Raw genomic sequence first — 26776 nt, forward strand, 5'->3', positions numbered from 1 at the left:
ATTACCTGCCCCATGGAGCTGGGGACAGTGCAGTGTTCAGAGAGTGAGACAGTGGGAAATTCACCTGGAAAACCCCAGATCAAATGGCTGGGAGATGTCTGGCCAAAAAGGACATGGTCATCCTGAGAGAACAACCCTGACCCATGGGGTGCTGCTTTCTCCAAAGGAGCCACCTAGCCACCAATGTCTTCCTGGTCCTCCAGGATAGGGGATGAGCCAGGTGTGGCTTGTGGGGGGGGGGGGAGGAAAATGCTGTGCTGGTTAATTTGTCAACTTGATACAAAATGGGAAGAGGTATCCTCAAGTTAGGCGTTGCCTCCACCAGACTGCCCTAGAGACAAGTGTGTTGGGCATATTCATCATTTATGATTGATGTGCAAGGGTCCAGCCAAGGTGTGTGTTATACAGAAGGTATATGGGACAGATCTGAACTGAATTGGGTATTCTCTCTTTTTTTTTAAGTTTTGGATGGGTGTTTGGTTTGCTGTATGCCTGTGTACCACAGGTGTTCCTGGTACCCATGGTGGCTGAAGGTGTCAGAGTTCTGAGACTGGAGCTACAAAAGGTTTTGAGCTACCATGTGGGTGCTGGAGGTTAAACCTGGATCCTCTGAAAGAGCCACCATTGAATACCCTTAACTGTGGAAACATCCACCCCTAACACAGAGCGGGTGTGTTCTCGACAACACTTTTACATCCCCCGAGTCTGTGTCTTCCAGATGCAAAGCCTGGTGCTGCGGGCGAGTGTTGGTTGGGCACAGCACGGGATCCCTTTGAGTCCTGGAGCAGGAAGCAGAGAAGAGGTCTCAGGGAGGAAGGGCCAGGCTCTGGTTCTGCAAGGAACCCAGAGGGCATGAGACAGCACCCAAGTCCTGCTGCCGATCTGCTGGAGGCAGTTCCTTGTGGAGGTCCCCTCTTCGGGGGTATGCCTGGGTTGTATCAGGCTGCCAGCTCTAGCCAGCCCAGGGTACGGTGCCTGTTTTAGCTTTCCTCTTTTCATTATGCTTGTAACTTCAGGAGTTGTGATTGCTCTGCTCTCGAATTACAGAAACCTGACCACAGGGTTTACACTGGAGCTATTTCTGTTCCTTAATACGTCCTTTTATTGTTAGTTCAGCTGTCAGAAACCTCCAAGAAGCACCAGGCTTTCTCTCTGTCCTCTCTGCTGTCCTTAGTGGATTAGCTTTTACGTGCGTAGGTATCTTCTTTCTATTACAGAAAAGCTGCTCCTGACATCACTCAAACACACTAGAAAGAAAGCAGGAAACAGGATAGAAACAGGATGCTTGTCACCTTGTAAGCTGGGTGCTGGAGAGATGGATCCATGGTTAAGAGGACTGACTGCTCTTGAGAGGACCTGGGTTCAATTTCTAGCACCCACTTGGTAGTTCATACCTGTCTCTCCAGATCCATAGGATCTGATGCCCTCTTCTGACCTCTGAGGACACCTGGCATGTGCGGTGCACAGACATATGGACAAATGCTCATACCCATAAAATAAAATAAATCTTTTTTTTTTCTCTTTCAAGACAGGATTTCTCTGTGTAGCTTTGAAGCCTGTTCTGGAATTCACCTTGTAGGCCAGGCTGGCCTTGAACTCACAAAGATTCACTTGCCTCTGCCTCCCAAGTGCTGGAATTAAAGATGTGTGCCCAGCTTTTTCTTTAAGTATAAGCTTTTCAGATTTCCTCCTGCCAACCCTCAGCAAAACTCCACTTCAATCTTGTTAGAGTTGAACAGCCTCATATAGCTACATGGGAAGCTAAGAACCATGTGTGAGATAGGGGATAGACACCAGTCACACAGGCCACAGGCCCTCACCCCTGACTGTGTCTTCTTGGGATACTGTTAGTGTACTGATTTGTACATGGTTTTTAAATATTTATTTATTTATTATGCATACAATATTCTGTCTGTGTGTATGTCTGCAGGCCAGAAGAGGGCACCAGACCTCATTACAGATGGTTATGAGTCACCATGTGGTTGCCGGGAATTGAACTCAGGACCTTTGGAAGAGCAAGCAATGCTCTTAACCACTGAGCCATCTCTCCAGCCCGGTCTGGTGGTTCTTAATCAAGGGTGATTTGGCAAATTGGGTTGATTTTAAAAATCTGTACGTATGTATATGTGTATGTGTGCATGTGTCTATCTATATATGTATGTATTTGTGTGTGTGTATTTGAGTATATGTATGTATATGTTTGTGTGTATGTGTGTAGGGGAAGGAGAGGGAGAGGAGAGACATGTTTGCCAGAGAACATGTGTGACAGTCAGAAGACTACCTTGATAGGTGATCCTTATCTCCCACCTGCTGGAGACTAGGACTTTCTCTTGTATTTCCCGAGTGAGCCGGGTTACCTGACCAGTGAGCTTTAGGGGTTCTATATCTTCACCTCCATTTTTACTGTATGAGTGAAGGGATTACACACCTGTGCTGCAATGTTTGGATTTTTGTGGGTTCTGGGATTCCCAACTCGGCTTCTTACTTGTGTGCCAAATTTGATTTACCCAACGAATCAACTCTTCAACCCCGGGGTACATTAAAAAATCTTTTAAAATAAAATGTATTTGCTTAGCATGGAGGGGAAAGGTTTGATTCTTTCTTTCTATTTTTTTCCCTTTTTTGTCGGGGAGGGGACTGTTTTGGAAGCAAGGCCTTATGAATTCAAAAGTAGCCTCAAGTTCACTTATAGCTGAGGATGACCTTGAACTTCTGATCCTCCTGCCTCTACTCCTACTAAAATTATAAACACGAACCACCATGCTCAGTTTAATGTGGTGCTGGGGATCAAATCCAGGGCCTCGTGCCTGGTGGGCAAGTGCTCTACAACCGAGTTCTAGCCCTAACTATAGATTCTAGAAGTTGGAATTTAACCAATAGCATCTTATTATTTATACATTCACTGAAAAGTCTTAAAATGTTTTTAAATGACTTTTTATTCACATTTTTCCCTGGAGCTTCTAATCACACCCCCACTTCGCCACTTGCCTTGGACCATTTTATTCACACAGCCCCTTTGCTATACAGTATGAAAGGCTCGGAAAGGAAGTCAGAGGAACTAAACTAAACAAAGGTCCTTGGGCACTGGGAGGCTGTCCCTTCCTATTAGATGGGGAAAATACCAGGGGAAACTAGCTGATTCAGATTAGGAAGATAAAAGAAATTTCTAAGGCTACCTGTCATTCTATGCTTTTGCTAGATCAACTAGTCAATCAATATAGTCAAGGCTGTTAAATGTTTGTATCGGTTTGGGAATAATCTTATTGGAAGCTTCTATTCCCGCCCCTGACTGCCACAGCCCTGAAGCAACCAACTTCTAATTTACAAAGAAGAACAAGCCTTCTTTTCTCTTGTCGAACACACGGTGACTCCAGCCCTTTGAGTGACAGCAGTAGCATGGACGTGATGTCCAGTGTCCAGTCTTTTTTCTTGTCGGACACACGGTGACTCCAGCCCTTTGAGTGACAGCAGTAGCGTGGACGTGATGTCCAGTGTCCAGTCAGTGGTCCTTTTCCTATCTCTCCAGTCCGTGCTTTTAAGCACGTTTAATGACCATGGGTATTTGTCATTATTGGCTGTCTAATGGCAGATCATGAAGGGCTTGGGTGGAAAGAAGGGGTAGAATGGTGTCTCATTCCAGAACCCAGGCTGACCTCAAACTGGCAATTCTCCTGGCTCTGTCACTCTACCCAGCATAAAAACTGTTAAGTGGATTATGTCCAAGGTTCCTGGGGCTGGGAAGGAATCCCTTGACAACATGGACACGTGGATACAGCACGGTGGGAGCACACCATGACCTCTGACACAGAACATCTGTCCCTATTCTAACTCCACACCTGAATCCCTCTGAACTCTGTGGAGGTGTAAGGGACTGTGGTGTGCTTCTTAGAGCTGACAGAGCACAGTAGGCAGAAAACCTGGCCCTGCCAACCAGTCCTGCTGGAAACAGGATCCCATTCCCACAGATTCAGAGCTTTTCCTTTGTTCTCTGTCATCCTGGACCGACCAGCTGTTGTCTCCCTTCCAGAATGTGGAACTTTCCGTGTCACCTCTGCCCAGGGGCGATGCTCATCACACTGCTCGGGTTTGAGGGTCTGTGGTGCCAACTCAACCACTGACTGACCAGTTTTTAACTGAGGCAGAGTTAACAGTCCATCACTGAGAGACATTGGGGCAGGAACTTTGAGCAGGGGAAGAACCTCTGAAGCAGAAGCCGTGGAGGAGTGCTGCTTCCTCGTTTGCTTCTTGTGACTCTCTCAGCACACACTTAAATATCTGTCACATTATCTGCTAAGGACAACAAGGAAGTCAGCCTTTTTCACAGGTTAAAGAAGTATTGGCACAACACTTAGAAGGCTAGGGCAGGAGGATCAGGAGTTCAAGGCCAGTCTGGGCTCTGAAGTGAACAAAAAAGAAGTGTTCTCACAAAAGATAAAGGAAGGAACAGTGTTTCCACTGGCCCACTGGTAGCTTTGCTTTGAAAGGTAATTTGTATTTCCTACCCCTGGTTAGACGGCTGAGGCCAAGGTCTTGTCCTGCGCTCTTCCTGCTGCATGGTTCCCCCCAAAACTGACTTTGCCGCCAGTTTTTACTGCACTCAAATAAAGGGCTTCTCGTGTAGGCTGGTGAGCAAGCAGCTGCGGTCTCTCTGGAGAAACTGGAAACGACATGAGAAAAGATGTATAAGCAGCTGAAGCAAGGACTCTAGGCGTCCCAGCCACACTGACCTCAGGCTTGGCACACTGCCTGCCCCTCCTGGAGACTGAGGGATAGCTCTGTGGTAGAGGGCTTGCCTAAAGCAGCTGAAGTCCTGAGTTCAATCCCCTGGCCTGCAATCAGTCAATCGATCCATGAGTGGTCTTAAGCCCAGGTCCTGGCACGTGACTCCTAAACCCGTTAGTTTCTCTGGCATGCTAACTGTGCCCATTGTGTCATAATGGGACTACCAGCAGCTGGGACCCAAAATTGAAAAAATAAAAGTGAAAGGAGAGAAGAAAAATTTCTTGGCAATGAATGTACATTACAGGTGAAAAAATTGCCTGGAAACGGACATACGTTACAGGGTGTGATGATCCCAGAAGTCAGAAGGCAAAGTTGGGAAGGTCACAAGTTCAAGGCTAGCATGGGCTATATAGCAAGATATTGACTCAAAAATAAATGAATAGAGACATACAGAACAGACACTGATGGTTGCTGTTTCTTATTTCCCACAAACTTTCATGAGGAAAAGCAAACCCACACATCCTAGAGAGAAGAGTGAGAGCAAATGCCAAGGCCAGATCTGGTCACTAGCAGCCTGGTCCAATATAAAAATGACCTCACATACTTCTGGGGGAGGAAATGAGGTCACATCTCTGCAGCTTCCAGCACATGTCTGTGTCACAAGCTTTGTAAACAAGCATTACAGGCTCAGGTTTCTTGACAATGTTCAGTTAGCATTCAGTGTTCCTTTCATCCTGCAGCCTGAAGACAGGCATTAGAAGCAGAGATGGGAAATGTGGCAGGACCATGAGCCGCTGCTAGAGAGATGAAAAACTGCAGAACCCAGCCCACACCTAGGTATGGGAGCACATTTTATCCTGCCGTGGCAGCTGCTGTGTCTATTGACTTGGAGGGTCTAGTACATCTCAGCAGTACAGTCACTGCCTGTGACAGACACAAAGCCAGTGCCCAGTGAGTTAACAGCAAACATGCTGGTTGTTCTGTGCTTCCTCATAACCAGATGTCTCGTGTTCACGTGGGTGCGGCCCCAGTTATCCTGAACCTGCTGAGTGCACACGTGTCAGCATTCTCAGACAAGGCGGCCCGCTGCCCTCTTGGTACTGGGCATCCCCAGACCCTAAGGTTACCAGACATGATCCTGGAATAAGAGAGATAGCAGTGGTGCTGAAGGATGTGGGCTGGACTGTTATTTGGGAATATGAAGAATGAAGAAGGAGAAAAGAAAGAAAAAGGAGGAGGAGGATGACAAGGAGAAGGAAGAGGATGAGAATATGAAGAAGGAGAGAAGATGAAGGAGAAGAAGAAGGAAAAGATAAAGAAAAAAGGAGAAGAAGATGATGATGAAGAAGAAGGAGAAGGAGAAGGGAGGAGAAGGAGGAGGTGGAGGAAGAAGAGGAAGAGGAGAAGAAAAAGAAAAAGGTGATAAAGAAGATGGAGAAGGAGAAGGAGGAGGAGGAGGAGGAGGAGGAGGAGGAGGAGGAGGAGGAGAAGGAGAAGGAGAAGGAGAAGAAGAAGAAGAAGAAGAAGAAGAAGAAGAAGAAGAAGAAGAAGAAGAAGAAGAAGAAGAAGAAGAAGAAGAAGGAAGAGAAGGAGAAGGAAGAGAAGGAGAAGGGGGAGGAGAAAAAAGTGAAGAAGTAGAAGGAGAAGACAGAGAAGATGGAGAAGGAGAAGGAAGGGAAGGAGAATGAAAAGAAGAAGATGGAGGAGGAGAAGGAGGAGGAGGAGAAGACGATGATGAAGTAGGAAAAGATGTAGGAGAAGCTGATGTTACAGAACAAGAAGTAAAAACATTCCTTCAAGGAGGCCTGGACTTGTTCTTGCTTCTATTATTTTACTTACATAGTTAGAAATACTTAGTCAGGGCTAGAGCGATGGCTCTGTATTAAAAGCACTAGATGCTCCTGCAGAGGACCTGGATTCGATCCCTTGCACCACATGGTGGCTCACAACCATCTGTAATTCCAGTGTCAAGGGATTTGACATGCTCTTCTGACTTCCATGGGCACCAGGTACATATGTGGCACACAGAATCCATGCAAGCAAAACATTACACACATAATAACAACAAGAGTTTTAAAAATTCCTTGTCAATATAGAAAGTTGAACTATTGCTTAGCGATAAAATCTATTGAGAAACTTATATCTGAAAGATCTGTGACAACAAGGGAGACTCAGGGGAGGTAGGAGGAGAGATTGTCAAAGCTCACGGCAATTCTTCTGAACCAACACCACCCCTAACAGTAATCGAGTCAATGTAACCTGAACACCATGGAAGCATCTGTGCCAAGTGTAAGACAGCCATTCTCTCAGTTGCTCTACCACTGTCCCTCAAAGTGGACAAATGACCTCCATTTTCTCAGAAGAAAACCGACATTGAAGGAAGAAGAAGAAGAGGTTGTTCACTGTATTCGGGGTGCAGGACGCCCCCATTTTGCTTTCTCTTTGCATCAGTTAGACTTTAAGTCACACTGACCGAGTACTTGAGGAAAGCAGTACCAAGGGTATGACGGTTAAGCCTGCACACCTGACAGGATCTAGAGCAGTGGCTCTCAGCCTTCAATCTGTGCCCCGTTAATACAGTCCCTCATGCTGTGGTGACCCCAACCATAAAATTATATCATGGCACTTTATAATTGTAATGTTTTTACTGTTATTAATTGTAGTACAAATATCGGTGTTTTCTGATGGTCTTCGGTGACCTGTATGAAAGGGTCATTTGACCTCTGCCCCCAAAAGGTCCCTACCCACAGGTTGAAGACTGCTGATCCAGAGTCACCTGGACACAGGAGTCGAGGCCCGTCAGTGAGGGATTTCTAATCAGGGCTACTGAAGGGAAAAGACTCAGCATAAATATGGGCGGGGGCCTGACTGAAATCCGCAGTGTTGATCTGTCTGTGTCCTGACGATGGACGCAATGTGAGCAAACTTCCCGCTGGCATGACTTCCGACACGATTTACGTGCACTCTCAAACTGGGGGCCACGATAAACTCTTTCTTCTTTACTTCTTTATTCTTTGTCATTTATTTTGTCGCAGCAATGAAAAGAGTCCTCACTACAGGGAGACCTTTTTCTGGGTTGCAGTTTCAGGAGGTTGAGGCAATCGTTGCTTGGTCCTCTGTGCTCAGGCAGAATATCGTGGTGGCAGGGAAATGTGACAGAGGAAGCGGTTCCCCTCGTTGTGACAAGAAGCAGAGCACAGGGAAAGAGACTCAGGGCAAAATACACTTCAAAATACAGGCCCAAGGCTGGGGAGATGGCTCAGCGGGTAGGAGCACGTGTGCAGTGCACGCAGTGAGGACCTCAGTTTGAACTCCCTGCAGAGATGTAAGAAGCCGAGTGTCACGTGAACACTTCATACTGGACCCTTTCTGTAGCACAAATTCTAATTGTTCTCAATAACAAAAACCCAGAGTCAGATATTAGGGGGTGAATGCTGAGAGATCAGAGAAGCAGAGTGGCCAGCCACTAGAGAGACCTTTTACCTCTGCTGAATCCTCAGACCAAAATGGTGATCCTGTCCTCTGACTGACTGCTTCAGACTGCACCTCAGACTTCATGTCTGAATGCCATGAGCCCCTGTCTCCTCCGGCCTTATATTCCTCTCTCTGCCCAGCCATATCAGTCCTGTCTCCACTTCCCTAGTGCTGGGATTAAAGGTATGGGATTCCAAGTGCTAGAATCACCATTGTATGTATGAGTTCTGTTTCTCTTTTATAGACTGGACCATTTTCGTGTAGCCCAGGGCTTGAACTAACAGAGATCCATCTGCCTCTGTCTCCTGAATCCTGGGACTAAAAGTGTGCCATCACTGCCTGGCCTCTAGAGGCATAGCTCTGCACTCTGATCTTCAGGCAAGCTTTATTTGTTAAAACACAAAATATCACTATAACTTTCCCTGTGCATTGTCAGCCCCTAGGGGTAAGAGAGCATCTTTTCCAGACCCTGATTCAAGAAGAGGGTTTATTTTATCTCACAGCCTACTGACCAAGAAGGGAAGTCAGGGCAGAAACTCAAGGCAGAAACCCAGAGGCAGGAATTGATACAGAAGCCAAGGAGAAATGTTGCTTACTGGCATGCTCCCCATGGCTTGCTCAGCCTGCTTTCATATGCACACCAGGGCCACCCTCCCAGGGGTTGCCCAGCTCTCAGTGGGCTAGGCCTGACCAAATCCATCATGAAATCACGGAAATGCACAATAGGCTTGCCTCCAAGGCTGATCTTATGGAGGCATGCTCTCAGTTCAGCCCTCTTCCCACAGGGCTCTAACTTGTGTCAAGCAGACAAACATCTAGTCAACACACACCCCATCCTAAGGAGTCTGTCTGCTTTCCCATAAGCCTCAGCTCCTTTCAGGCAGGTCAGAGGCAGGAAAAGATGAGCATTTTTCATCTCGGGTGACAGGGGCCGGTAATGGGACCTTTAAGCCTGGATGACGGATGACTGCAGACACATCCAAGCTCTGAGTTCACCCCATCCCCGATAGTAGACACTTGGCACACGCCAGCATCCCTGTGGATCAGAATTCAGGGAACGCCTGAGATTCAGTACCCAGCCCTGTTGCTAGAAAAGGAGGACCATGAGGACACACAGTCTCTGGGTGCTCAGAGCTCAGGCCAACAGATAGGACAGGGTCCACTAAAGCCAGGGAAGTGGAGAGCACTACAAAGCCCAGCTCTTGCCTGTGCTCTACAAGGCCCACCCTGGGTTCAAGGGCATCTCCTGGCAAGAGAAAAGACTAATCTCTTCTAAGACTGTAGAAGCTCTGAAATGCTATCCATCCTGGCTCTCAAAACCCCTTTATTGTTGAGGCCACCAACCGTTGCTAAGAGACCAAGCAGGCTTACTGGCGCCATGGAAGGGAATCCCCAGAGTGCTGTGCAGAACCAGCCCTGGCAGCTGCCTGGGGCTCTGCCCACATCCTTGTCTGTCTTCTGGAGCCAGAGGCCTCAGTCAACAGCCCGTGGCTGTTCTGAGAAACCACTTGCTTGGAGTGAGCTGATTATGCCTGGCAGTCCCCTGAGAGAGGAGGAACTCTTCAATCTTGGGCCTCCTTCTAAATAAATGGGGATAATTAAACATCAGCTGGCCTCCCACTGTGATGGCTGGGAATTAAAGTGACAATGGGCCCAGGAGAAGGCTCAGCAAGGAAAAGTGCTTGCCACACAAACCTGGAGACCTGAGTTTGATCCTGGGAGCCAACACAAAGGTGTAAGGGAGAACCAATTCCACAACATTGTCCTTTCTCCTCCACGCATGAGCCTTGACACATTCACCTCCCCACCACATAATTAAGAAAAAAAATTATGAAAGTGACATAAAAGCCCCTCGACCAAAGAATGGATAAGGAAAATGTGGTATGTTTACACAATGGAGTATTACACAGAAGAAAAAAATAATGACATCCTGAAATTTGCAGGAAAATGGATGGAGCTAGAAAACATAATTTTGAGTGAAGTAATCCAGACCCAGAAAGACAATCATCACATGTACTCACTCATTAGTGGTTTTTAAACATAAAGCAAAGAAAACCAGCCCACAAACAACAATCCCAGAGAACTTAGACATCAATGAGGATCCTAAGAGAGACTTACATAGATCTAATCTACATGGGAAGTATAAAAAGACAAGATCTTCTGAGGAAATTGGGAGCATGGGGACCTTGAGACAGGGTTGAAGGGGAGTGGAGAGGAAGGGAGGGGTGCAGAGAAAAATGTAGAGCACAATAAAAATCAATTAAAAATTTATAAAAGTGATATCAAGCTGGACAGTAGTAATCCATGTCTTTAGTCCCAGCCCTCCAGAGGCAGAGGCAGGCAGATCTCTGTGAGTTTGAGGCCAGCCTGGTCTACAGAGTGAGTTCCAGGACAGCCAGAGCTACAAACTGAGCTCCTGTTTCAAACAAATAATTAGTTAAGTTAAATTATAAACAAACAAACAAACCAGAGTAAAACAAAACAAACAAAAAAGCCAAAGAGAAACCATAAGAAACACAACAGGGACACACATTCACACAGAAATCTCATTAAAAAACAAAATCAGAAACAAAAATAGATAATCAAGACACCTGTAAGCTCAAACAACTACAGAAAGCCCAGGCACAGCATTATGAGACAAAGAACGCCCGCCAAAGCTACCACTCGGTCTGTTTTATCTTGGCCGTCTACTGCTAGGCGTAGGGCCTGCCCTCAAGAGTGCATTGTGCACCCAGTGAGACTCCACCAGAGAAAACTGATTTTTCCTTCACAGCAAGTATCAGTTGGAGATAACGTCTAGATTAGGGATAGGGACTAGTGTCCACGCGGCCTCTCGGGACTAGGACCCAACCTGGCGTAGCCCCACGCAGGCCCTGTGCTTACTGCCACAGCCTGTGAGTTCGTATGGGTCGGTCCTGTTGTGTCTAGGTTTTTTTCCCTGGTTTCCTCCATCCCCACCGGCTCCTACACTCTTTCCACCTCCTCTTCCACAAATTCCCTGAGTCCTGAGGGGAGGGATTTGATGAAGGCATTTGACTAAGGCTGAGTGCTAGGCTTAGGCTCTTTCAGGTGTGCGCCCAGGAAGTGGGTCATGAGGTAGTTCTAATTTTAGTCTTCTGAGAGCCCTCCATGTGGATTCCTATAGTGACCACAGCAGTTTGTTTTTTTAATTCTTTTTTTGCTTTTTAGTATTCTTCTTCTTTCTTGCAATGATTGATTGTTTAAATGGCTCTTGTAGAACAATCTGGCAGGCCACTCTGTGGAGGTTACTCTACTCTGGTCTTATCCAAACTCTGCTGCCAAATGAGTCAGGCCCTGTTGAGGTGACCTCCCTCAGGCTGTGGTTTCCACCAAAATTCTTTTTCAAAGAAATCACCTATGGAAAGGGCACTGTGGTGTGAACAGGCTGAGACAGGTGGGCCCCAAGCTCAGGAGAGTGCACTGTGGTGTGAACAGGCTGAGACAGGTGGGCCCCAAGCTCAGGAGAGTGCACTGTGGTGTGAACAGGCTGAGACAGGTGGGCCCCAGGCTCAGGAGAGTACACTGTGGTGTGACATGCAGAGGCAGGTGGGTCTCAGGCTAGAAGGAGAAATCAGAAGAGCCTTCAGCCTTCACGTTATCAGTGGGATACTTGATGGTGTTCATGAGGTTTGGTGTACTCTCTACAGAAAAACACCACACAAGCAATAAATTCTTCCCTAACCCTAATCCTAATATAAATATAATATAAAAAGCAGAACTTCTTTGGATAGAACTGTATAGGCCCACTGGATGTTTGAGGCATTGGGGAAATAGGGACCATAGAGTTCCACAGAACAGTGTTAGCGGAGGTGAGCCCTGACCTGGGCTTCATGTTATAGCAGAAGTTGATACAGGTGTTGGTGAGTACAGTAAAGAGATTCAAAGAGGAAAACAAAAACCTCTAAATGGTTTACAGTGTGTTAAAAATATATACAGGCTAAAGGTTAAAGTTCTCAGAGTAAAAAAAAAAAGAAAAAGAAAAAGAAAAGAAAGAGAGTAGGCGGTTGTGGTGGCACACACCGGTAGGATTTGCCTGGGAGGCAGAGTCAGACGGATCTCTGAGAGTCCAAGGACAGCCTGATCTACAGTTATTCCAGGACAAAGATATACAGAGAACCTATCTCAAAAAGTAAAAGTAAAAATAAAAAAGAGGTTAAAATAAAGCCACGTAAAGATAAAAAAATACACAGAGAATCTTGATACTGTATGCTATTATGCTCTTTCAATTGTTTAAATACAATTGAAGGAAGAACAACAGCTGCTAAAAGATATTTGCTTATAAATGCTGCAGAATTAATCCAAGATAGGTATTTTAAAAATACCTTGACTTCAAAATTGAAGTCAAAAGGTATGTTACTTTGGAGAAGAGATTTTGCTTTTGTTTCCACAGAAAACGGGAGGCTCTGGATTTATTTAGAGTTAAGAAAAATCAGCTTTGATCAAGGAAGACCACCTGAGAAGTCTCTGGCAGGAATAGATGGCCCAGATGTCTGAGTTCTTCATCCAGAACAGGTTCAAGACTGTTGCCTGAGATGATCAAGACTCAAAGGATACTTCAGTCAGGACTTGATCATAACTCTAAATTTTCTTTAGGTCCCCTTATGGATTTCTTTTATGTTTGTGTAATACTATGAAATATAGATTGGGTCTTCCAACTTTCTGGTGTGCCAATGGTAAAGGAGAGTGATGAGCCTTTTAGTTTTTGAGTTGGCCCTGTGCTATGAGCCTTTGTATATACCTTTAGGATAGGAGGGGTCACCCGGAAGAGCTAAGCATGTTGGTGGTTTAGGATTTGAAACCTCGAAGGATGGGGAGGAGCTGAAAATCCATCGATCACCAGTGACCAACAGCGTAAGCAGTCAGCCCACACAAAAATGGGTAAAGTGCTTGCTGCCACCAAGCCTGAGTCAAATCCCAGAGACCCACATGGTGAAGAGAGAGAACCAACTCCTGCAAGTTGTCCTCTGACCCCCACACATGTACACAACCTACCCACACATGCACAGATATGTGTTATTAAGTTTTTTAAAACCCTGTCACAGCGTGTGTTGGGATGGCTCAGCACATGGAAGCCTTTCCCGAAAGTCATTTCGCAGGGCCTGGAAGGTGCGTGTCCCTCATGTGTGCCTCGCCCTGGGCACTTCTCCGTCATCTTCTGTACAATAAACCACTAGACGAGTCTCCCCGGGTCCATGGGCTGTAGCAGGAGGTAGGGGCATCAAGTATTGAGCTCTCCACATGGGATGGTGGCAGAACGGACTGGGGTCAGGGAAACAGTAAGAAGGAATCCCACCTTTCTTGTCGTGTTGGAGATTGACCCCAGGGCCTTGCTCTACCACTGGGCTACATCCCAGGCCCCGCACCTTGCGACTTACAGAAGTCGTTTGTGTTAATTGTGATTTCAGAGGGAACACCGGTTTAATTCTTGTCTTACTTACCATTGCTGTGACAAGACACCATGACCACGGCAGCTCTTTTGAAGGAAAACATTTCACTGAGGTGGCTTAGAGTTCAAAGGTTTTGTCCATTATCATCATGGTGGGACATGGTGACGTGCAGGCAGACATGATGCTGGAGAAGGAACAAGAGATCTCCATTTTGTTCCACAAGCAAAAACAGAAGGAGTCTGTCACATCCTGGGCTTAGCTTGATTTCTGAGACCTCACAGTGACACACTTTCCTTCAAGGTCACATATCCTAATAGTGCCACTCCTTATGAGCTCATAGGGGCCAATTACATTCAAACTACCACACTTCACTGGCTCACTTATGTACACAATTGGCTTCAGAAAAATAAAGGAGTTTTCAAAATATTTGTTACAAAGTGGAGACATTGACCATGATGTCAGTCTGTGGGAGGAGGTGGTATGGGGACATGGTTTGAGAACGTCCAATTAGGCACAGACAAGATTTCAGATGTGAGCTCCACTCCTGCCTTCACTGGCCTTTAGATGAGAATCAGAAGTCCTCCCTCCCACAGACCTTGAGCCAAGCCTGAAGAGGTCACATGAGAGGCAAGAAGCCCTCCCAGGAGCTTCTCAACATTGAGACTGCAAAACCCAGCAGGATTTACCAGCTGAGAAAACCCCTGTCGAACTGAAGCGAACACAGGGAGTCTCTTGATGATGCTATTAGCTTCAAATGACTTCCGGGAGGGACTCAGCTCAAACCAGAGCAAGAAGGGAGGAGAGGCATCTGCAGTGTGTCCCTGGGGTTCTGATTGCTAGCACAGCTGCGGTTACCAGAGTGTGATCTCAAGGGCCACCTGGCATCCCTGATAGAGCTCAGTCAGATCCTATGACAAAGCATCTTCAAAGTTGGTCCCCGGGCTGGAGGTAGTGTTGTACATCATGACCCCGAAATCCAAGAGAGCAGAGAACTGTGAGTCATTGGCCACTGAGCTTATAAAGCAAGATCTCGTGTCGTGGGGATACAGGGAATACAAAGACAGTCTGTATTTAAAAGTAAAATCTGGCAAAAATCCCTTTCTTTGCAGGGCCGTCTTCAATGCTGATATCATGACTTGTCCACAAAAACTTATCTCATAGCAAAGTAGTGTGCAGTCCTATTTGGTCCCAAGCCCGAAAGTCTTGTGATGGAAGAAAATGACATGAAAACAGTGATGGGGGCACCATGGTAACCATCTGAACCTGACACAGTGAGGACATGGGACAAAGTTCTACCTACAGAACTTCACAGAGGAGCTAATATGTCTACTAATCCTTGACCTTTCAGGGGTACCTGTGGGAGACAGGCAGAAGGAGGATGAAGATGGGTGTGAGGGAAGGGCCTGCCAGGAGATGAGTCGGGCAGGCTATGTTGTGGAAGCAACTGAAGAAGGACAGAAAACACGTGATCCACACACCAGAATAGATGCGCTCAGCTGCAGGCGTTTGCTGTTTGGGCTGTGACACTCCGAACTGAATATGGGGAGGTGGGCGAATCATGGGGCTGTAGGTTGAGAATCCATTTCAGGAGAGGTTGTGGAGACCCCCCCCCCCCCTTAGGAAGCTCGCCTGTGCAGGGTGGACACAGGCTGATCTTCCCCTAGACTCCAGGATTATCCTGAGCCTCCCCAGACTTCTCCAAGTAATGGTACGTGTTCTAGAGAAATACCTCTCATGCTGAGTGACAGTGAGCTAGGCTCTCTGCCTGCAAACCTGCTGTCTCAGAGGAAAGAGACCTGCTCTCCTAGCTCTCGAGTTGCTTTTTCTTCTGCCTCACCTTTTGCTCATGTTGACAGAAATGCAGCTCTCACCTTAAATAGAATAAGAGATCATTCATTCTAGCTGAATAGGAGTGACCATGGCCAGGAACCTAGTTCAGGTCACTTCAAATAGCAAGTCTGACATAAAAGAGCTTTTTTTTAGTTACTAAAAAAAAAAAAGTCCGAAGTCGGTGCATTAGTACCGAAAAGATGGATGAGTGCCGCAGGTAGGGAGGATGAGCGAAGTGGGGAATCTCAGCTCTCTAACAGCACCCTTGGCTTTGGAGTTTGTCAAAGCTAGTGATCTATAGGTTGGCACTCTGAAAGATTCTTAACTGATAACAGAAGGATGTCAGGTCAGATGCAGAGGTCAGTAATGAACGGCTAAGAGCGAGACGAAAAATAGTTTGGTCCTGGATCTGCAACGTTCCAACTTTCAGTCTAGGAACTTCTCATCCGGAAGTCTGCCTACAAATCTTCTGCACAGGTGTGGTCCTTTGTTTTTGCTTTTTTCTGGAAATATTGTTTTATACTACACGGCAAGAACATAAGAACATAAGTCAGAAAACTTTGGGACTCATCTCTTTCTCAGGGTTGCCTATGATTTCTGGGGGGAAGTTATCCAGTGATAGTTATGGCAATCACCCAATGTTCTTCCAACTGTCCTCACGCACAGCTTGTTGGTGGAACCCTCCTCCCGGTTCTATAGGTAGAGCTCTCTTAGTGGGGGGCTCCTCTGTTCTCCACCCTGGAAGCTTTGGGATTGCCTCTGACCTGAGGCTTGGATGAGGCACGGGGGTCAAAGGTCTCCTGTAACACAGTCCTCTCTTCCAGGGGCTCCATGCCTCCATGTTAAGCAATAGAATAGTCTTTGGTGCTTGCGCAAGAGCATAGGCCTTTAAATGCAAACGCTGAGAAAAGAGACTTTTCTCTTTCACTTTCATCCCTTCCCCTGACACATTGGGAATTCTGAGCTCAGCTGCCTGAATGAGGTCAAAGGTCAAAAACACTACAGTTGGGTCAGGATATTCCCTGAGGATGCAAACAAACTCAACTCCCTCTCACAAAAACAAATAAGCAGTTTAAGCCACAGACCTCTGCAGCCCTGGCCTGGCGGCCCTTGTGGCTGCCTGCTGGAATCTCCCCCATGTGGCCTGGCTGCCCTCTGTCTGGAATGGGGACATTGTAGGACAGGGCTGGGCTCTCAGGTCACTCTCCCCTCCTGGTTCCAGGAATTGTCTTTCCTTGGCCACTACCTGGCTTCCGTGCTCAGGGATGGTGGAAGATGAGCAGCAGGAAAAGCTATCCTGCTTGTGAGTAGAGCCAAAAATGAAGCTTCTCTTCGAATTCATTTTTGACACTAAAATAAAACAAAAAACTGCTTTCTGCAGCCACTGACAGCCATCACATCCCATAGTCAGCCACCACCCACAGACCGGAGACTCTGTCGTCTGTCCATCCAACAAGCAGACACAGCAGCTGCACTCTGAGCTCCAGGTCTGTGGCCGACGGGCCGGGCTCTGCTTTTTATGCCTTTATACTTAATGACTTTGGAGAGGAGATTTATGTTTGCCACGCTTCGGTTTCTCGTCTGCAAAACCGGGAGGACAATGCCGGCTGGAAAGGCCTGCGGCGGTAACAGGATGAGGAAGAACTCGGTGGCGGTGGTAACAGGATGAGGAAGAACTCGGTGGCGGTGGTAACAGGATGAGGAAGAACTCGGTGGCGGTGGTAACAGGATGAGGAAGAACTCGGTGGCGGCAGCACTTGGCCCTGCTCACAGTCAGTCCCATCAATGCTAAGTGAATTACAAGTATGAAGCCAGCCCTGTTGCTTAGTGTGTTTGAGACTAGCCTGGGCTATACAGTCCAGAAAGAAAAAGAATTGTTAGGTGGCAGCGTTATCACTTCTCAGAGGGTCTACTGAATTTCTGAGGAATCTGGCACTACGGAACTGGTAAACAATAGCCAGGATGGTGGCTCCCATCTTTAATCCTGCATCTGGGAGGCAATGAGAAGCAGATCTCTATCCGTTCAACATCAGCTTGGGCTACACTGGGAGACCCTGTCTCAAAAACAGACAGATTAAAAAACAGATGAATAATAAACAAATAATCATCAAAGCTGAAGAGACGGCTCAGCAGTTAAGAGAACTTGCTGCTCTTGCAGAGGACCCAGGTTTAGCTCCTGGCACTCACATGGTGACTCAAAACTGCTGTAACTGGAGTTCCAGAGGACCTGACCCCCATCCTGCCTCCACAGGCACCAGGCATGTATGTTGCATGGATTCATACATGAAGACAAATGCTCATACACATAAAATAAAAATAAAATTTACAAACCAAAACCAAACAACATCTGTGCTTAAGAAGGAAAGGGGGGCCTGGAGACTTAACTAGAAGAGAACTCTGGGGGTTTCAGGCTGTAGGAAGGAAGCAGAATGACGTCACTTAATCTCTAAATAACAGTGTTACTGTCAAGTCCCCCCATCCTGCAAAACAATGAGCCTGTTCTCCTCTGCCAGAGAAGGACTCTGGAGTCTCATCCTATGTCTCCACCCACCCAGCACAGCCACAGGGAAGTAATCAGAGCTCTTACCACCAACAGAGCGACCAGCAGAGGGTACTGAAGCCCTAGCTTGGTAAGAGAGCATCTTTAGTAACCCTATAACCTTCCCTGACCACTCAGAGGAAGACCCCACACACTTGGATTCCAGGGACTCGACTAAGTCCCTAGGCTGTTGGGTGGGCTTTCAGGATTGGGTCTGTGGATCCCCTGCCAGCTGCTGGGCCTCCAGCTACTCTGACATGGAGAGGAGGGGAATCATCCCTCAAAAGTCTAGAGCTGGTCGCATTCTTAGCACTGGCCCCAGACTCTGTCGTCAGACGGCCCAGCCCTTCAGCCCAAGCAGCAGCAGGTTTATTTTACCCCCACTGCCCACTGCCACTCCACTCTGCTGTTGCAGTGCCTATTTATCACCCACCCGCCGTTTGCTAAATGCCGGGACCTTGTCATGCCGGCACCCAAGTCCCCGAGGCTTCTTTCCAAGCCCACCTCAAGGTGTGGTCTCCAGAAAGCCTCCGCTGTGTATGACCTTGTGGGTTTCAGGCCACGGTCACACACCTGTTCTGTGCTGGACCCTGTTCTGAACTGTCCATGCTGTCACTGCCACTAAACATTGCAACCTGGTTGGGGGTGGGAAAGAGAAGGCACAGGCTGCCACAGAGGAGACGACAGATTTCAATGCTTCGTTGCTCCACTTTCGTTTTTTGTTTTGTTTTGTTTTGTTTTTTGTGACAAAGGCTTATTATATAATCCACAGAGGCTTCCAATTTGCCGTCTCCCTGAATTAACCTCCCAAGCACTGACATTGACAGCTCCGTGATACCACAGCTGGCAGCTGCTCCATTTCCTCGGCCATTTGGGTCTGTCAACATGTGGCCCACTTTTACCCAGTGAACAGACAGTTGAGTGACTTCCTGGAGACAGACTGTGGGTGACTCTGGGTGGACACAGGATGCGAGAGCCTTGAGGACAAGGACAGGGCACACACCTGCATCCAGAAGCAGGCCTTCAGGCTTGACAAGAACTGATGCACAACAATGCCATGTCTAGGCCACGTCCCGTTCCTCTCTCCTCTGTGCCCAAACTCACAGGCTCAGAGGGAGGTGTACTGAGTCAGCCAGTGAAGAGAGCTGGCGTGGCAGTGTAGACAGGGAGGGGACACACGCTCTGTAAATGTTTGACAATACTTTGGAGAATAACTTACAAGCAGTTGTGTGCACAACTTAAAAAGTGACCAGAAGGCTTTCTGCCCATTATCGTCCATCAGTATTTACTAGTGAGAGTGGAGTGTAAGTCACTGCTACAGGACTTAGCACACACAAGGCTATGGGCTCAAATCCTAGTGCCAGAAAGACTGCTTTGGAATGTTCACCAGTGATAGACTTTAATTGTTTGCTCTCTATTCTTGAAATAAAGTAGCCCATGGGAGTTGGTGCTTCACCCAGACACTTTCTGTGTTAACATCCAAAAGGACTGTAGAGCCTGCTGGTGTCATTAGCTGAGACAAGGGTTGCTGGAGTGAGGGGTGGGGACCACAGAGAACAGCTGCTCAAGAATACAGTGACCTCAGCCATCTTCTCCCTGGGATTCACTCTTTTGTGTTTTCAACATCATTGTCCAATTTCCTTATTGTTCACCCACCATGTGTTTCTCTGTGTGTGTGTGTGTGCTATATTCTATTTCATTATCCTTTATTTCCTTTTATTCAGCCCATGGGATGCTGCTGCCTACAATCAGGGTGGGTCTTCCTCCATCATCTCCTCCTCTCTAAAACACCCTCACAGACACGCGTAGAGGTGTGTCTCCTAGGAGAACACAAATGCAGTCACAATTCACATCACAGTCCATCCACAGAGCAGGTGTACACAAAGATGTGGAATCCTAGTTTTCCAGTGTACTATGAAGGCATACTCTGCAAAAAAATAAAGATGAAAAAGAAAGGCATGGCACCTGTACCCTCCAAACAGGAAGCCACGGCAGTGATTCACAGCCCTTTCCAGGATGGGCATTATCGTCCGAGAAGTGGTGTTCTGAGTCCAAAGGCTCCAGGGTCTTGTAACCGACAGCAGGGTCACTCCAATCTGGTGCCTGTAGATGCTCACTGCCTTGAAGCTAACTATCTCCTCCACATGCCCTTTAGACTGGTGACCACTGAAGTGTGACTGTCATTCCGGCCTCCACTGTTAATGCCGTGATCCCTACCACGGTGGGTCTTCACACAATCCATTTGTCTGCAAATTTCAAGATGTCATTATTTTTTTCCGCTGTGTTGTACTCCATTGTGTAAATGTACCACATTTTCCTTATCCATTCTTCGGTCAAGGGGCATGTATGTTGTTTCCAGGTTCTGGCTATGACAAACAAAGGTGCTAAGAACATAGTTGAGTACATGTCCTTGTGGTACAATTGTGCATCCTTTGAGTATGTAGCCAAAAGTGGTATTGAGGGTTCTTGAGAAAGGTTGTTGCCTAACTTTCTCAGAAATTGCCACACTGACATCCAAAGCAGCTGTAGCAGTTTGCACTCCCACCAGCAAGGCAGAAGTGTTTTCTTTACCCCACATCCTCTTCAGCATAGGTTGTCATCAGTGTTTTTGATCTTGGCCATTCTCAAAGGTGTAAGATGGAATCTCAGAGCTGGAGAGATGGATCAGAGGTTGGGAGCAGTGGCTGCTCTTCCAAAGGTCCTGAGTTCAATTCCCAGCAATCACATGGTGGTTCACAACCATCCAGGATGAAATATGGTGCCTTCTTGTGGCCTGCAGGCATATAGAGCACTGTATACATAATAAATCTTGAAAAAAAAAAGTGGAATCTCAGAGTTGTTTTGATTTGCATTTCTCTGATGGCTAAGGATGTTGAGCAGTTTCTTAAGTGTCTTTCAGCCATTTTAGATTCATTTGTTGAGAGTTCACAGTTTAGATCACAGTAATGGTACCTCCACTAGTTTAAAAGTGGGAAGAGGCGGAGCCAGCATCCAGAACAGCTGTAACCAAGCTGCTTACCTTTTTAAAAGCTCTTCAAGACAGTAAAAACTTACAAATAATGGAATAAGGACAGATTCGAGCATAAAAGAACTTTAAGTGGGTCACAGTGTTAAATAAATGTACATAGACTTGGCTTGATAACTGTTTTGTTATATGTAATTTTCCCATGTTAAAGTTAAAGCCTTCCTTTTGTTTAAATGCAACAGGGGAAATGATGTGGGAGGTCCTTCTGTCTACCTGTTACTTTATTGGTTAATGAATAAAGAACTGCTTTGAGCCTTTGGTAGGGAAGAACAGAACTAGGTGGGGAAAGCTAGGCTGTATGCTGGGAGAAAGAAGGGCAAAGTCACAAGAGACTTTGTGACTTTGGAGTCACATGGAGCCACTGCCAAAACTTTGCCTGTAAGCCACTGCCACATGGCAATACACACTAATAGGAATGGGTTAAATTAATATGTAAAAGATTAGCCAATAATAAGTTAGAGCTAATGGGCCAAACAGTGATTTAATTAATACAATTTCTGTGTGATTATTTTGGGTCTAAGCTAGCCAGGCAGCCGGAAATGACAAGCAACTCTCTCCTCCAACATAGGTCTGCACTCCACATTTTTATTGGATTATTGAAAGTAAAGTTCTAAAACAGGCCAGAGGGTAGAGTCATTCTCTGTGACAGCAGCCTCCCCTAGATCACATATAGAGGTGACAAGCCTGGTCTTAGACTCCATCACACAGCGCCCTAATCCTCAGTGGATGCACAGCCCCGAGGACACGAGAAGCGCCAACCTTCTGGTAATTCCTCTTAGTCTTTTGTGACTAAGGAAAGGAGCTGCTTTATGCTCACTCCTGTGTGGTTGTGATCTCCACTAAGCCACCTCCCTCCAGCCCCAGTTTCACAGTGTCCCTGGTTGCAGTGTATAAAACAGCACATCGATAAAGGACCATAAGAAACATCGCTTCAAAGAATTACACTGGTATGCAGTGGGGTAAGGTAAACCTGAAAAGGAGGAACATCTGTTGTAAAGAAATGAATCTCACGTGGCCATCCAGGCACGTGAAGCAGAAGCAACAGGACAGGGACAGCTCCACTCTCAGGCCCTGTAGTAAGGGACACAACATTTCTAGTCTCAAATACCGATTCTCATGGAAGAAACACTTTGTCCAGCCTGGGGCCTGGCTGGCCATGGGATCATGAGGTACAGATATGGCTTTCAGGGACACACTCCCATGTGTGGGAGTAGATGGTATGTGGGTAGGTCATTTAGAAAGAACAGTGTTTTCTGGATTAGGCAAATGCCCTCCTAACTGTATATCTTGTTGTTGTGTAGATTTTGTCACCAGTATCTAAAGAGAGAGCCCTGGGAAGCTGGATGCACAGTGGAGCAGGGCTGTACTGCATGCCTAGCTTCAGGTGCCAGCCTGCTGCAGTGATCGTGGCTTTGGTTCGGTTTGCTCCCCAGTGAGAAGCAAGCAAGCAAGCAGGCATCTGAAAAGGAAGGAAGGATGTACTTGCCTGCACCTCTCTCATCCTGTAATTATGGAATGGAATGAAAAGCTAAAAGGAGATCATGTGGTGTGGCGAGGGTCCCTTTGAGTTGTGAGCTGGGTGTAGTGGCACACAGAAGTGAACTTGGCTACTCAGAAGTTGAGGCCTGAGGGTCACAAGTTTAAGACCAGCCTCGGCAACTTATGTTTCAAAGTAAAAATTAAAGTCAAAAGGGGTGAAAACTAGGCATGGTGGCACATACCCATAATCCTCAGAGGACTGCATCAGGAGAATCTGGAATTCAAGGTCAGCCTCAGTTCAAGACCAGCCTGATGCACAGAAGACTCTTCTACCGGTAGGTTCTGTTAGGTCTCCACTCTGGGACAAATGGCTAACTGAGATGCCTATTGAACATATCAAAGTGGGCCTGGCTGCCAGGTTCTCCTGCGTCCCTCTGTTCCTACTTGGTACAGCATCCTCCTGGCTGGCACACCTCACTCCCTACACAAAACTTCTCCAGCACAGGGGCTGGGCTGCCCTTCCTGAGCTGCCCTTCCACCAACTGCCCTTTCAGATATAATCAAGGCATTTGGTTGGTTACCCAGTCTCCTTTGATCTACCTTTTACCTTCCTGGCCTCTTGGTCTGGCTTTTCCCTCTTCCCTACCCCAACTCCACATGTGGACCAGCTCAGGGTCATATTCCCTTTGGACTATCCCAGACGTCCCTGCCTCAACTCTACAATAAACCTTCTCTGCCAGGCCCAAGACCAGTCATGCCCTTCCTTTATTTATTCATTTTTTCCACTCAGGACCCAGGGATGGAACTCAGGCTGTCAGGCTCAGTAGCAAACATTCTCTCCAGCCTCACCCACCGAGTCACCTCTCTGGCCTGAATGAGTTTTTCAAAAGCAATTGTTGGAATAGCATTCCTAAGATGAAAACATACACACCAAATTAAATTAACAAGACACAAAAAAATCTAAATTACAAAAACATGCATGTATTTAACAACCAAAAGATGACTTGTTTCGATGATTTATTTAGGGAGCTGCCTGGAGAAAATGGCTGGGCTTGAATTACACTAATGTAATCCTGCTTAACAGCTGTCTTGAGACCTGAGTCACACACGGCACACGGCACCCGTTCGGGATATACAGTTCAAGAGCTTTTAGCATAGCCACAAAGTTCTGAGACCATCACCACATCCAACTCTAAAACTTTTTATTTACCCCCATATGAAACTCCAAATACAAAAAGAAAGAGAGAGAGAGAGAGAGAGAGAGAGAGAGAGAGAGAGAGAGAGAGAGAGAGAGAGAGAGAGAGAGAGAGAGAGAGAAAGAAAGAAAGAAAGAAAGAAAGAAAGAAAGAAAGAAAGAAAGAAAGAAATTCCAAATATTTTTAGCAGTCACCCCTCAGGCCCCACTTCAACTCTTCTCCTGCAGCCCAGGCAGCCACTGATCGTTTGGTCTGTAGTAGATCTGCTGACTCTGGTCTTTTAACCTAACCGAGTCATGAATGTGGTCTTTTGTGACCAGCTTGTTTCCTTAACAGTATCTCTGGGGCTTATCTGCACTTTAGAGTATGACGATGCTGTATTCTTTCTGACTGATGAATCATATCCCATGGGTAGACCACATTTTATCTATCTCTGCATCAGCTGGTGGGCTTACCACTTTTTGGCTATTATGCACAATGCTCCCACAAGCATCCACAAACATGCACATGTGTCCTCAGAACTCTTGGTACATGCTTAGGGAACAGGTTGCTAGGTCCTGTAGAAGCTGACTTGAGAAATTTCCAGAATGACTTCCAGGGTGGGTGCACCATCACCACCTCTCCACAGCAGTGAAGGTGGCTTCCAATTACCTGACTTTTTAATTCTAACCTGTAGGTGGAGGTTTCTTGTCTCCCGGCAGTCACTCCCAAATAACAAGGGACTTAATAATGATTATAAATAAATGGCCCATAGCTCAGGCTTCTTACTAGCTAACTCTTACATTTTAAAGTGACCCATAGCTCTTATCCACCCTCTACCCCGTGGCAGTAGCTCCTTTTAACATAGCACGGTCATCTTGCATCTTGCATCTGCTTGTGCATCCCAAGACTCTACAGTTTTTCTTCCCAGTATTCTTTCTGCCCTGAAAGTCCTGCCTAGCTATTGGCCAATCATCTTTTTATTAACAATGAGAGCAACACATTTTCACAGTGTACAGAGATTTATCCTGCAGCAGTGACCATCCCTGGTGGATATGATATGGAGTCTTGTAGTAGTCTTACAGTAGACAGTCTTATAGTAGTCTTGTAGTAGACAGTTGTCTAGTGACTGGTAATGCTAACCATTCTTCATTCTCTCTCCTTTCTATCTCTCTTGCCCTCATTGACTGGGTCGTCACCATTTCTCCACTGCCTGGTGCACAGCCTCTTAACAGGTCCCCCTATCATCTACTCTCTCACTGAAGTACACTCTCAGGTGGTCCCTTTTGGCCTCAATTGACTCCTTACCACCCCCATGGCAGAGTCCATGCTTCTGAGCATGGAATATAAGATCATCAACCTTTTTTTTTTTTTTTTTTGGCCTATCCAGCTCGCTCTGCCTATGATCTATCCCTTCCTTGAGATGTCTATCTGGTTGACATTTACCCTTTAAATCTTAATGCAGGAGAATCTTCTAGCTGGGTGAAATGGCGCGTGCCTCTAATCTTAGTGGCCAAAAGCTGAAGCAAGATATCAAGTTTGAGTCCAGCCTGGACCGCAGAGCTAGACAGAGTCTCAGATAAGTAAGATGGACTAAGTCTTCTGAGGGAGCCAGTCTAATGCCACCCCCAGGCATGGCATGAGTGTTGCATGACTCCAGGAGAGACCATTTCCATGGCACTATGCTAGGGTCACCAAAAATCATCCAGGGGCCAAATCCTCATTTACACATTGCGTGTGACTGTCTGTGCTATGGGAGCATATCTGAGCGATTACAACAGAGCCAGGCCTGGTCCATGAACATGGGTCTCTTCCTACCTAGTCCTTGACAGAAAGTCTGCTGACTTCTGCGTGTTGGTCAGCCTGTTATTGCTATGACAGAATTCCCTACATAAGCAACTTAAAAGGTGGAAGGACTTATTTGGCATATTGGAGAATTGCATTTTGGAGCATTCAATCCGTGGTCAGCTGGTTCCATTGTTTCTGGACCTGTAATGAGGCACAGCATCACAGCAGAAGGGCATGGAACAACCTCTGTGTACCACACAACAGGGAAACAGAGAAGATGAGAAAGGGGCCCAGGTCAAGAGCTCCCCTCTAAAACACATCCTTCCTACAACTAGGCACACCTCTGAAAAGTCTCCACCTCCTTCTGACAATGCTATCAATTTAACCCAAAGATTAACACAGCATCTTCATGGGCTACACTCTCTGAATAGCTGGCCTCACCAGTGAGGGATTAAACCTTCAGTCCCTGAACCCTCTGTAGGGCACTTCATATCTCAACAGTGACACTTTGGTCTGTGTGAACAGTGCCTCGGAGGTGTGCGGTGCATGGCCCACGTGGATGTCCTTCGGGAGCCCGGCCTACAGGATCTCAGGAGCTTTTTCTAGTGTTTAAGGTATGGGCTTCAATTTATCGTGTTCTCCACAGATGCTGTGCTCTGAGTTCTCCTGCTCTTCTTTGTATCCTCAGGATATGGCCTAGGTCTGGCCCAGAGAAGGGCCTCAATCCAAGTTTGAGTCACAGACAGTTAGAATTTTCCTGGATATTGATGATAAGCCCACAAGACACTAACTAGTTCAGGATTAATAAGATCCCTAGGTAGAAACAGCCCTGCTTCCCTGACAGTCCTCTAGACCTGCTGTGGCTCACATTAAGAGCATTCCACACTTAGGCATGACTGCTTTGATTCCACCGATTCCTCTTCAGAGGGGATTTTCTAATTGGGACATTTCACTGATGCTAATGTAACCCCTGGGGTTGTTGAGAGATGTTAGGGAAATCAAAGCATTACCTTAGGGGTAAGGGGCTGGACATTGAAGTAAAGCTGACAGCCTGACTCTGTGCCAAGGTGGAGTCCATGGAGCACAACCTTAGTGCTCTTGGTGGAGAGGGAGCCTGGCTGAGTTAGGACAAGGCTGCAGGGTAAGAATGCTGAAGCTTCAAGTATTGAGCATCAGAGAATTGCTCAGTGCGAGGGGCAGTCACCAGTGCAAACTGACCTGTGCTGGGTACTGTGTAACCTCTGACCTTCCTCCTCTCATTCAAGTCTGCAACAATCAAATTCAGGCCCAACGAGGTAGTGCCCTAGTTCACACTTCTCCTGAGAAAGCCAGCAAT

General features: G+C 46.7%; 1 long non-coding RNA gene across 1 annotated transcript in view; it reads right to left on the bottom strand.

The window, feature by feature from the left end:
* Positions 1–2953: 2953 nt before the first annotated feature.
* The window catches only part of LOC119802345, a 49049-nt gene continuing 25226 nt past the window's right edge, over positions 2954–26776 (bottom strand). The window contains exon 3 of the long non-coding RNA XR_005283372.1: positions 2954–4657. This is a non-coding gene — a long non-coding RNA (uncharacterized LOC119802345). The remainder of the gene's footprint in view (positions 4658–26776) is intronic.

The sequence above is a fragment of the Arvicola amphibius genome, chromosome 15 (assembly GCF_903992535.2).
Source record: "Arvicola amphibius chromosome 15, mArvAmp1.2, whole genome shotgun sequence".
Lineage (NCBI taxonomy): Eukaryota > Metazoa > Chordata > Mammalia > Rodentia > Cricetidae > Arvicola > Arvicola amphibius.